Raw genomic sequence first — 12,682 nt, 5'->3', positions numbered from 1 at the left:
CCAGTTTTTAATCCATTTCATTTTTCCTGAGTAATTTCTCCATTGTAGAACTTTGAGCTTTCTTTTGTGACTTTGTTGTGAGGAGTTTTCAATTTGGTTTTTGAATTGATTTGAAGCATTATAAAGATTTGGGAACCATTACTCAGTGCATGGATAACATAATTGGTAATCGTTTCTTCCTTTTTATGATGTGTGTCTAAAACTCCAATAATTGGGGTGTGATCATGTGATTATTTGCTTTAATAACTTATGGGTATTGTTGTTTACTGATTTAATTGCTGATTTCAAGTGAGTTTAATTGATAGCTGTGTATTAATCTACGAATTGTAGTTGCAAATGCAATTCTAACTCAGTGTTCTGGGCTTGCTTGAGAATGAGGTTTTAGAGCTAAGGTTTTCAATTGATGATTGTAGTGACTAGGTTGTTGTGGTTTAAGCTCAAGAGAATGAATCTTAACTCGATCCTACCTGTCTAGCTCGAGAGAGTAGACAAATTGAAGTATTGGGCTGCTTGTAGTGTTATGCTTGTCGAGGTTCGAGATTACTCGCCTGAATCATAATAGTTGGTCGAGAGAAAACTATTACATCTATAGTCTAGCCTACCTACTAAGATTTAGGAATTGTCAGTACACTCCAATTACCCATTTAGTAAAATTAGCCTATAATCGATCACATCCCCGAGAATTCCTCATTACTTAGTGATTCCCCTGTTTTCGTAATTGTTATAGTTATTAATTGACAAACAAACTCCCCCCCATCTGACATTCGTGTCAACCCCTTTGATATATCTAGATGAGTTCGATAATATCTATTCCTATAAACGATTATACCATATTTATAACTTCGTAATTGAATTCGAACTTGTACCGCTCCTTGTGGTTTCAACCCCAACTCTTTGTTGAGTTTTATACTAGATTACGATCGCCTACACCTAGTATTGGATGAGGTATAGTTGAGCGTTTATAAAAAATGGTGCTTGTGCCTAGGAGTGGTGTTTAGAATTCTCTAATTAAATTTTAGATTGTGATATTTTTGTGTTGTAGTTGAATCGACTTACCTTGTTAGTGTTTGTTGTTGGCTGTGTGTGAACATAGGACAAAATGAGTGTGAACAGAAGTAACAGTAGCCAGCTTGGACACCAAGATGACATGGGCAATTTGAATGATGTTAATGATCCAATTCAATTGGGTGGCGTAGATGCTATACGTTTACCTTATGTTGAGGGAAATGCTGTCTTCCACGTGACTAGCACGATGTTTCAACTCTTGCAAATGAAAGGATTATTTGGAAGGCTAGCTCACGAGGACCCCATGATCATATTCGAAACTTCATGGACGTATGTGGTCCATTATCATTCAAAAATATCTCACAAGAGCCAGTCCGTCTCCGGTTGTTCCCTTTTTCTTTGATGTGGGAAGCGACCAAATGGTTAGCTAATCTACCGAGGGATTCCATTACCACTTGGGGTGAACTTACTAAGGGGTTCTACATAAGGTTCTTTCCACATTCAAAGATGATGGTATTGAGAGATAATATTCAAGGCTTTAAACATTTAGAAGGTGAACCAATCCATGAGACGTGGCTGAGATTTCTGAAGTTATTACTTCAATGTCCGACTCACAGGCTTCCAAACAATGTGTTGTTACAACACTTCTATCGGAGTCTAGAATCAATAAACAAAGGTGTGGTTGATCAACTTGTCCGAATAGGTATAATGCAATAACCTTTCGAAATAACATCTAATCTCCTCGATGGTATGACCAAGATTAACAGATCTTGGTACACTCGAGAGGACCAGTTGTCTACTCTAACCTTTAGGATGACAAAGGAGCAGATCGAGAAAGACCAAGAGCGAGACCAAAATATGGCCAAAATGATGTCCCAACTGGATATCTTATCGAAATATGTGATAGGTAGTGGGTAGAAAAGTGTAAATGTTGTTGGTGTTAGTGGGGGTAAATCTCGAAGAGGCACACTTTGAGGCTCTTTATAATGAGGAAGTGAACTTTCTTGCTAATCAATGAGGAGGTTTTCGTCTGACCTATTCAAGGCCGGGCGGGAATTAAGGTTGGAATCGAGAGAGGGATGATGGTTGGAGAGACCGTGACAGAGAATGGCGTGATCATGGGGCTAATTGGAAGGAACGAGATGGTGACAAGGAAAGATACGATTAACCCCATGAGCGTCAAAAGACAAAGGAGCAAAAGGCTGATTCAGAGAACTTTTGTATTGAAGATATGCTTGCACGTATTCTTAATAAAGTGGAAGGGTCGGACAAAGTGCTTAAAGAGATGAAAGACGATATGAAAGACGATGTCTCCACACTAAATGAGACAGTCACCTCTCACTCAGTGTGCATCAAACAACTAGTAATGCAAATGGGTCAAATCTCGTCCCATTTTAACCCAAGGCCAAAAGGGGGTCTACCAAGTGATACCTTGGCTAACCCAAAAAATGAACCTTGAAAATGTATCCACGTCATGCCACGATGTTAAATAAGACGCTTCTTGGGAGGCAACCCAAGCCTTTATGCTTTTACTATTGTTGTTTGAATAACGGGTGTTGAATGTCCAGGTTGAAAAGTTGAAATTTTTGGAAAATGGCAGCTAGGCAATCCAAAAGTCCTATTGGCAACTCCCCAAACAGGTCGGCGGGCACGACTTAGACCGCCATTTGAACCACCTAACTTGCTCGGGGTTCTGTAAAACTTGGTGGGATAAAGTGATACTGAGCGCATCGCCGAATGGGTTGGCAACGTAAGTTGTGGTCGCTGACTGGTGCGTTAACTGAAGAGTCTTTGAGGCCAAACCGTTTTTATATTCAAAATCTCCCTCATTTTCATACTTTTTGACTTCCAAACTTCCACAACCGCATATCTTCTTGCTTTTGTACAAGTTTTCTTACTTTTTGTGGGATTTATAACTCGGGGAATATTTTTGGATTCATTGCTAGCCTAGCTTTACAATTGTTTGACATATAAGGTTGGTTTTTCGAACCTCGCTTTACATTTTGGTGAAATTGATTGCTTGATCGTTATGTGGTTGTTCCCTGCGTATTAATGTTTAATTTTTTATTGTGTGGTGTTATGTTTGCCCATATTTAATTTAAATCGATGTTAATTGGCCTTAATTTGTGAAATCTCGTGTCTAACCAAGTTAAATTTGTTGGGTTGTGTTGAATTTATTGTGGGTCTAGTGGGGGTAAAGTCTGAGTAACCCCGAATTGTGCTAATTGTTAGATTTTCCCCAATGATAGAGCGGTTGATGTCATTCTTAAGGGCAAAAGACGTTAATTGGACAATTTTGGCCAAATCGGGGGAAGTCTGAGTACCTCGTGGGCATAGGTAGTATGGGTCTAAGTTTAATTGCATAGGACAATAGTTTAATTTTGTTTTCATGAGCTGCGGGGTAGATTTTGAAGGTCGGGGTAGAAATCTTGCAGGTTTGACTATTCGGCGAGCTGGGTCAAGCTCGTCGAGTGGTTCAATGGTTCACCTAGTGACCCCTAGATCACTTTTTAATTCTCCATTTTGTGGGCTCGAGTTCTGTAAATTTTGGCGATATGCCTGAGCTCACTGAGTTCACTCGGTGACTCGCCAAAAGTCCTTTCTGATTGCCTTACTGGGCCCCTTTTTACTGATATTGTTCTGTAACATTCAACGAGCTACTTCTAGTTCGCTGAATGGTGTCGGTGATCCGCTGATTGTCCCTGGACATAGCCGACCTATGTTTGTTTTTGATAGATTTTACTTTGGAACTTTTGATGAGCCCGACTTGGGTCGCCAAAGGGGTTCGGTGACTCACTTTACTGTTCGGCTCTTCCTGTGTAGTTGTCAAACTTTGAATTCTTTTTCGAATTGCATATAACGAATCTTGAGAAGGCACACTGAATTGTTTTGTTTTGCAGAAATGGCTAGACCTAAAGTTCCAAGAAGGAATCAACCACCACGAAAGTGATCTAAATGGATTATTATCACTAAGGAGGCTGCAGCCTCCCGGGCCCCAGTTACTGAACTTCCTCCAAAAGGGGGAAAGTGTAAGGGCAAAGGCCCTGTACAACCCACACCAGCAGGGGAGAGCTTTGATAGTAAGGGAGTCTATGCCACTCACCTCTCTACTTGTGAGAGTGAGGGCCACTTCGAGGGAAGTTCTTTGGCTTCCATCTCTGGCTGGAAGATGACTAGCTCATACATGCTAGGAGAATGGAACTACGTTCCATATCGATGAATGATCCGTCTAGGATCCCAGTACCTCATACGCCTCCTCCTTATCCAGACCCAACTCAGGTAGCAGTGCAGGTACCACATTCGGTTCAGGCCCCTTCACCCCGGTCACTCAAAAGACTAAAGGTCGAGGGTTTGAGGACAATTATGGAAGAACCGATATCCCGAAGTTTTGAACACTCCGAAGTTCCACAAGTTTGAGATTTTCACTAAACCCTGTGGCCCTTACATCCCTACTTGGGTCCAGGAGTTCTATTCTGCTTATGTGGAGTTGGTACCGAGAGGGAAAAAAAGGCCAGCGCATTCAAGCCAGTTGACTTTGTGGTTGTTCGGGGAAAGAAGGTGAAGTGTAGCAGCTCAAATACAAATGCGGTACTCGGGTGTTCACAGGACTTCATGCATGACTACATTGACTACATCAAGAAGAAGACCTTAAATGATCTAAAGGATTGGTTTGCACCCCTTATCTATGATATGACACCGAGATGGATCGAGGCTGTTGCACCGATTGAGAAGAAGGACCTGAACGTGGCTGCCAGATACTGGTTCGGGTTTATTAGCAACACTATTATGCCTTCTAAGAATGAGTCAATCCTTCAACATCCTAAGGCTGCGTGACTAGGTTCCATTATGGATCGACAAAGATTGAACTTGGGTCTGCTCATTGAGCAAGAGATGGCCACGAGGGCAAAGAAGAGTCAAACCTCCCTTCCCTTTCTGGTGCTGATCACCGAGTTGTGCAGGCGGGCCCATGTCTCCATGATTGAGAAGATGGATGTGGAGGAGACACCCACTTCCTCAACTGACATCTGGCTGATTGAGGCCGAGTATTTGAGGGATGAGGCCGACAGGAGGAGGGTTTCACCGGTGGATACATCCCCGGTAGTTTATGTTGATATGTTGCCGACTGAGGCAATACTGCCCCTTCAGGCTAGTGAGCCTACAGGTACCTCTGGTCCTTCTACTTCTGTTACTCCTACTTGTACTGCTGCACCCGCTCCCACTACCTGTGCGACTGCTGCCACTGCTTACCAACCCCTTATCACCCAGGCCATGCTATATAGGATGGGCCATCTGGCTCAATCTGCTGATGTACGTGCCTCTCGTGTTAAGGCTGTTGTGCTTGGGATAATAGAGAGGACGATTACTGTTGCCTTGGCCCCGATTAGGGTTGAGATGAGAGAGCATTGGGAGTTGATAGATGCTCACCAATGTGCACTGGATTCCCTTACTGTGAGTGTAGAGGCTTATGAGTAGGGTCAGGGTATTTCTATTGCTGTGACAGCCTTGAAGGTCGATGTTGTTGGGCTGCGAAAGGAGTTGGACAAGCTGAAATCCATAGATTTGTTGATGCTGTTCGACACAGTTGAGATCCCCGACATCCCGAGTGTAGATATCCCTGCCAGTTTAGAGATTCCTTTAGCTACTTGATGAAGGGTTAACGTTATCGAAGACACTTAATCCAATTCTGAGCGTCAACGGTCGTTAATCAGTATATAACCCAACTAAATGAGATGGGGTCGAATCCCACAGGGAGCGGTACATGTATAAGATTTAATTGGGAAGTATGAACATGGTCAAATCAGTCATAGGAATAAAAATTATCGAATAAAAACATCATTCAAATCAGGGGGTGACACGAATGTCAAATGGGGGTTTTGGTTTGAAATTATCAACTGCAAACATTGGCAAACAATATGAAATAACAATAATGAAATGGGTTCTTAGGATGCGATAAATTAATAGGCTAATATAGACAAATGGGTGATGGCAACTATTAGAAAATAGCTAAATATTAGTGAGTAAGCTAGGATACAGAGGATATAAACTTTCTCTCGAACAATTTACCCCGAATCAAGTTGATTTCTCTCGAACATCAACAAGTATGCAAAATAAGAACAACCCACACCTTAGTCCATTCACTCTCTCTCGCTAAATGTGTGGGATTGTGTTTAGGATTCACTCTCTCGAGCTGAACCCATGTCAACCCAATACCCACAGACCATCAATCAATAAGTTTAGTTTCAAAACTTCTCCCTCGAGTAAGCCTAAAACACATGGGTAGAACTGCATTTGCAACTACAATTCTTAAATTAAACCACAATTAATGATTGAACTCACTTCTGAATAGCATTTAAACTAACAATTATCAATACCCATCAAATAAATCAGCCCATAATCACATAATCACACCCCAAGAATTGGGGTTTTAGCTAGACATCATAAAAAGGTAAAAATAGTTACCAAATTGATTATCCATCAACTGGGTAAGTGTAGATTCTTCCTTACAATTCTCCAATTCGAAGAATCTCAAAGACCCACTTCCAATTTCTCAAAAGTGAAAAACTTCAATTCTTCAAAGTTTAGGAAAAACTAGAGAAAACTTGTCTCAGTTCTAAAAATATAAGCTAATGATAAAATATTATGATATTCCATACTAAATTAAATGTTCAAAATTGTATTTATAGTCGCCAAGAATGTGTTGCAAAGAGTCACTCGACGAAGTAAGTCGGGCTCGCCGAACCACTCGATGAGCCGCATTTTGGTCATTTCTATCGCCGTTCTGCCTTGACATTCAGCATCTTCAAGGTCTGTAACGTTGGGCGATCCAATATTGCATCGCCGAACTACTCGGCAATCCGCCGACTGCTCCCTTATCTCGCTAACTTAGTTCTTTGTTTTAGGGCTTGGCACACTAGAACTTTAGGCGGTCAGTTTGCCATTTGGCGAGTCACCAAGTGGACTTGGCGATCACCAGGCTTACTTTTCTTCATTCCTTCTGCTCGCTTTGTTCCTTTTTACAAATTAGTATCCTTGCTTTGTTTCTCAATCCATATACCTGGAAATCAAGGGTTTTACACTAGTTATTGGCACAAAATAAGCATTTGAGGACACCAAATCTATATAAATAAAGCCCTAAATGAGTCCAAATCTCAGAATCATCACTACTAGCCCCGAAAATATTGTTAGAGAGGACGCAACTATTGAGTCTAAGCCGGAGACTGATGTGAAGGAGCTCAGAGTTAGAGACGCAACCATGTATGATGTTTTTTCAGATCTTGAGAGATCTATGGTTGAGATAGCTGTGCGGGCTTCTTTGAGAGAGACGTCTATGGTGATATCTAGTGGAGCTAAGGATGTTGCTGAGCTGGACACTGATTCCCAGACAGATGGAGTTACCGACATGCAGAGCTTACCTAGGCTTAGCCTGGCAGGATGAACCTCCTTACTCCATTTCTGTTACTTTTTATATTGTTTTATTATTTCTTTACATTTGAGGACAACTACTAGACTAGTTGGCGGGGTGATGTATTTCCATACCTACCTCTTTTGGGTTGTTTTGTGAATGTTGGATCGCATTTTGTGTTTTTATAAATATATATATATATATACATATACACACACACACACATATATAAACATAAAGTGTTGATCTATTGTGTTTGTCCTTTGTTTTGAATTGCAAAATGGTTTTGAACCGATTTTAAAAATTGCCACCTCTTGTGTGTTTGGAAGTGGTTGTTCTTTGCAATTTTGAGTGTCAGTTTTGGTCAATGCCGATGACTTGAATAGTGTTAGCAATTGAACGATACGATGAGGCAAATTGATTTACATAGGTCATATGTGAACTTATATAATCTCGTTGAGACTAGCCGGTTGATGAGTCGATCTCTTGTGATGATCATTGCACGCTAGCTGAAAATTATAGAGTCTGGTTTGATGATTGTGTCGTATGCCATGTGTGGAAAGGTTGTCTTGAACTATGTGCTTGATGATACCTAGAACTTACCTCGTTAGTTCGATTGATTAATGTAAGAAAGCGATGGAAATGATCTTAGGCACAATTTGTGAATAATGAACCAAAATTTGTTATTATACCTCTTTATGGCCACCTTGTGAGAGTGTGAACCTAGCTTGGCACCTTTTGAGCCTATTCTTTTCTTTGGAAGAAACTTGAACAACTTTGACCTTTTTGTCCCAACACCTATAACCTTCATGAAGTATTGGTTAATTTGAATAGCCAACTTAGGCTAAAAGCCTAAGTTGGGGGTGTGGTGAGAAAAAAAGGAAAATCAAGCAATGTGAAAAATCCGCCTTTGAAGGATCATGTTAAAAAAGATGGAACCCCTCCTTATATAAAAAAAAAGAGAAAGAAAAGAAAAAGATTGAAAAATAGAAGAGTTTGTGAAATAAAGTTTGTTAAAGGAGCAAAATAAATGGGGTATCCAATGAGTCATGTTTAAATGAATAATAGGGTGGGTTGTGAGCATCATAGAATGTGAAAGAGAAGGAGAAAAAGTGATTTGCAGGCCATACTTCATGAAGGTAGAAGTCAGTAAACCAAAATGACTAGACCATTGTACTCAGCCCCGTTACAAGCCTTGAAAGACCATTGCGATCTTGGGTAAGCTGAAAATAATGTTGATTGGAAAATAAGGGAAAGTCTATAGGTAGAGTCATGCATGTGTTCATCTTTGGGAGTGTGACAGTAGTATTTGATTCTGAAATTATAAATTGTTGATGAACTATGTGTGAGCATGGAATCATTCTTGGTGTGAGGGAATTTGAATGCTTTTGTTGAGCTTGAACTTGCATTTGAAGCAATCATTGTAAGCTTGAGTCCATTTGATAATGGTTAGTCACAACTTGAAACTTAGAGTGCACAATTGAACATTGTATGCGAAATTTGAACCTCTTGAATGCATTTGTGTTGAGTCTTTGGTAGTACTGTTTGTAGACATCCTTGCTGAACTAATTGATCTTGAGTTTTACTTAAGAACAAGAAAAATGTTAAGATGGGGGTGTTGATGAGTCTGATATTTTGACTCATTTAGGGCTTTGTTTTCATAGTTTTATTGTCCTCAATGCCTAATTTATGCTCTAAACTAATGTTAGTGTTGATTTGCAGCAATGAAAGCTAAGGAGCTTGGCAAGGACATTATCGGGTTAAAAGGAGCAAAAAAGCAGAAGAAGTTGAAAAAAGGCATTCCTAGTGATCGCCAAGATCACTCGGTGGTTCTTCGAGTGGATCTTCAGCTCGCCAAAAGTTCTAGCATGCCAGCCCTGGGGAAGAACCAACTTGGCGATGGACACAGAAAGTTGGTGGACCACCAAATGAATTGCCTAAAGTCATAGTTTCCTGAGGTTAAAGAGCCAAGGAAAATCGACGGTGGAATGGGACGATTGGTGCACCACCGACTTGGTCGCCCAATTCTTGGGGTGTGATCATGTGATTATTTGCTTTAATTAGCTTATGGGTATTGTTGTTTACTGATTTAAATGCTTATTTGAAGTGAGTTTAATTGATAGTTGTGTATTACTCTATGAATTGTAGTTGCAAATGCAATTCTAACTTAGTGTTTTGAGCTTGCTTGAGAAAGAAATTTTAGAGTTAATTGTTTTTAATTGATGATTGTAGTGATTGGGTTGTTGTGGGTTCATCTCAACAGAGTGAATCTTAACTTGATCCTACCTGCCTAGCTCGAGAGAGTAGATAAATTAAGGTATTGGGCTGCTTATAGTTTTATGCTTGTCGAGGTTCGAGAGAACTCGCCTGAATCGTAATAGTTGTTCGAGAGAAATATATTGCATCTATAGTCTAGCGTACCTACTGAGATTCAATAATTTTTAGTAAACCCCAATTACCCATATAGCGAAATTAGCCTATAGTCAATCACATCCTCGAGAATTCCTCTCTACTTAGTGATTCCCCTGTTTTCGTAATTGTTATAGTTGTTAATTGACAAACCAAATCCCCCAATCTGACATTCGTGTCAATCCCTTTGATTTATCTAGATGACTTCGATAATTTCTATTTCTATATCCTATTAGACCACATTTATAACTTCGTAATTGAATTCGAACTTGTACCGCTCCCTGTGGGTTCGACCCCAACTCTTTGTTGGGTTTTATACTATATTACGATCGCCTACACCTAGTATTGGATGATGTGTAGTTGAGCGTTTATCAGATTTCCTCACAATATACAATTATATATTTTTCCACTACATTATATGGAGATGAGTACTCATGAATCTCATTTCCAAATTGTGCACCATATTGGGCTCGAAGTGCTTCCACAACATGTGGACAATGTATTTTTTCAAGTACAGAACTCTACATGCACAATTTCTTCTTTGTAGATCGACAGTAGCAACATCACCATGATCAATATCACTATACTTATAGTTAGCAATTTGATGGGCCAATAACTTTTGTTGCCCAAGTTGACATACTTTGATATGCCTTTTTCAATTGCAAGAACAAATCAATTTTCCGAGTTCACCAACTCCATATGACTCTGGTGATATAAATGTGCAAATCTCCTGTTTATTTCATCAAATAGAGCAACAATGAGAAATTTTCTTTCAACATCAAACATTGCATTCACCGACTCCGCAATGTTTGACATCATAATATTATAGCTATACAACAACAAAAAAACTCAATCAGTAAAACATCAAATTACAATAAACTCAAATAAGACATGGAACAATATTGTACGTATTTCCCAGGCAGAATGCCTGGCTCCATGTGTGGAATCTGATACATTCAAGAGCTTCACTTGCCTTTGGTACCGAATCTCTTATTTGATTGAAAGGGTCATCGAACTTACCTTATGGTATGCCTTTGTTGCTTCACAAAAATGGGATACTACTGTCACAACTCAAAGTACACCGTAGAAGTGACATGATGAATAGAACTACGAGAGGTCCTAAACAAGTCACTTGACATAATAATGACGTGGAAAAATACAATTTAAGAGATAAAATAAAGACAAGCCATTCTAACATCATAAGAGTGGTTGATACGTAACCCATACACACGTACAAGTCTAAAACGAGAAGACAATAAAAGAACTGAAAACATCAATGATCTTGTCTTCAGTGTATGAGGACTCACCAATCTAAGGGATCTCATTCCATTAATGCAAGAATTTTATCAACTAAACATTAATCATGCTTAGATTTATCCCAAAACTATCTAAATACCATGTAAATACCAACAGAAGAACAATCTAAGATCGGTAAGTAGCCTACCTCAATGCGATCATGTGCGCTCCAAAGTCTACCAAACTGGATTTTTACCCTACCAAACCACCTCCGACCATTGCCAAGTTATCACATCAATGATCATGGCATCAAAACACAATAATTGAGAATTGGTCTAAAAACGAGACAAAATGGCATTGTGGAACCCTTACAAAGAAACACAAAATTGGTTCTGTCAATAGGTCCCAACCAGATCAAGGAACTTGTTCCCCCAAAACATGCACAATCTGAGCTTTAACTCACCCCAAACAGTTCATGAAATCACAAATTAAAGAAACCACCATTAAAGGGAAAAGGGAGTTTTTGGGATAAGAATATATTGTAACACCCCAAATTTTCTAAATGAAGACTCAAACCATTCTTGAATTGTGTATAAGGTCATATCGAGTGATTCTTAATTGTTCTTAGATTCAAATGTCCATTCATTAGTGTGGGAATGATTTTTGATATCGATTAAGGTCACTAAAATCCCCTAGCACAAAGTTGAGTTGAAAGCTTTCTTACTAATTAAGTTTTGACGTAAGATTCTACTTAGGTACACTTCAAATGACCATATCTCTCATCTCATAATGAACTATAGGTGACACATGACCTATCAAATTAAATGTCATTTATTCCTCTTTCCAACGCCACCAAGTTTGCCTCATTTAGAGTTTGGAGTAAAAAGTTATTCTCATTTTAATAAGGATGTGTCAAACAGACGAAGGTTCACAGACGGCTATACGGCCCGTGAAATGTTTCATGGACCGTGGAGCTTTAAACAGTCTGTGAAACCTTCCTTTTAAGGCACTCCGTCAGTTTATAAGTTGGGGTCATTTTGATCTTTCGCCCATGTCATTTTTAATCTTATTCTAAGTCATTTTTTAGTGTTTTAACTTACTATATCATTCAACTAACTGGCTTTCATCAATCAAAATATTTAATTATTTAGAAATTCTCTTTCAACTCACCTAGAGATCCTCTTCTTTAACAAGAACCCTAAAACCTTCAAGTCAAAAATACAAGATACAAAGAGAAACCTTCAACCTTAGGTTTTCCCATGTTCTTCCACTCTAAGAATTTCATAAAAGAGTTTATTTTTATTAAGAGACATCACCAAGATTCCAAGATCAAAGGTTTCCTACCAAAAAAATAATGTTCTTCCACAAGATCAAGATAAAATCAAGTCTCCACAAAAAATTTCTGTCTAATAGCTTCATAACCAGGTATGTAAGGCTATCATAGTAATGGACTGAGTTCGTCCTCATGCCCTAAATCTACATTCTATCAGTAAAAGAGCAATCTAAGGTTCTATCCTTAGTTTTTAGTATTGTTGAGATGAGTTTGAAGTTGACTTCTGATTTCTTGATTTCTAATCTTGAGTTTATATTCCTAATTATTGAGTTGTTGTATATTATGCATTGAGATTG

This window comes from Solanum verrucosum, unplaced genomic scaffold (genome assembly GCF_900185275.1).
Source record: "Solanum verrucosum unplaced genomic scaffold, falcon-dt-bn FXZP01000012.1, whole genome shotgun sequence".
NCBI lineage: Eukaryota > Viridiplantae > Streptophyta > Magnoliopsida > Solanales > Solanaceae > Solanum > Solanum verrucosum.
Note: the sequence above shows the minus strand (reverse complement) of the source record.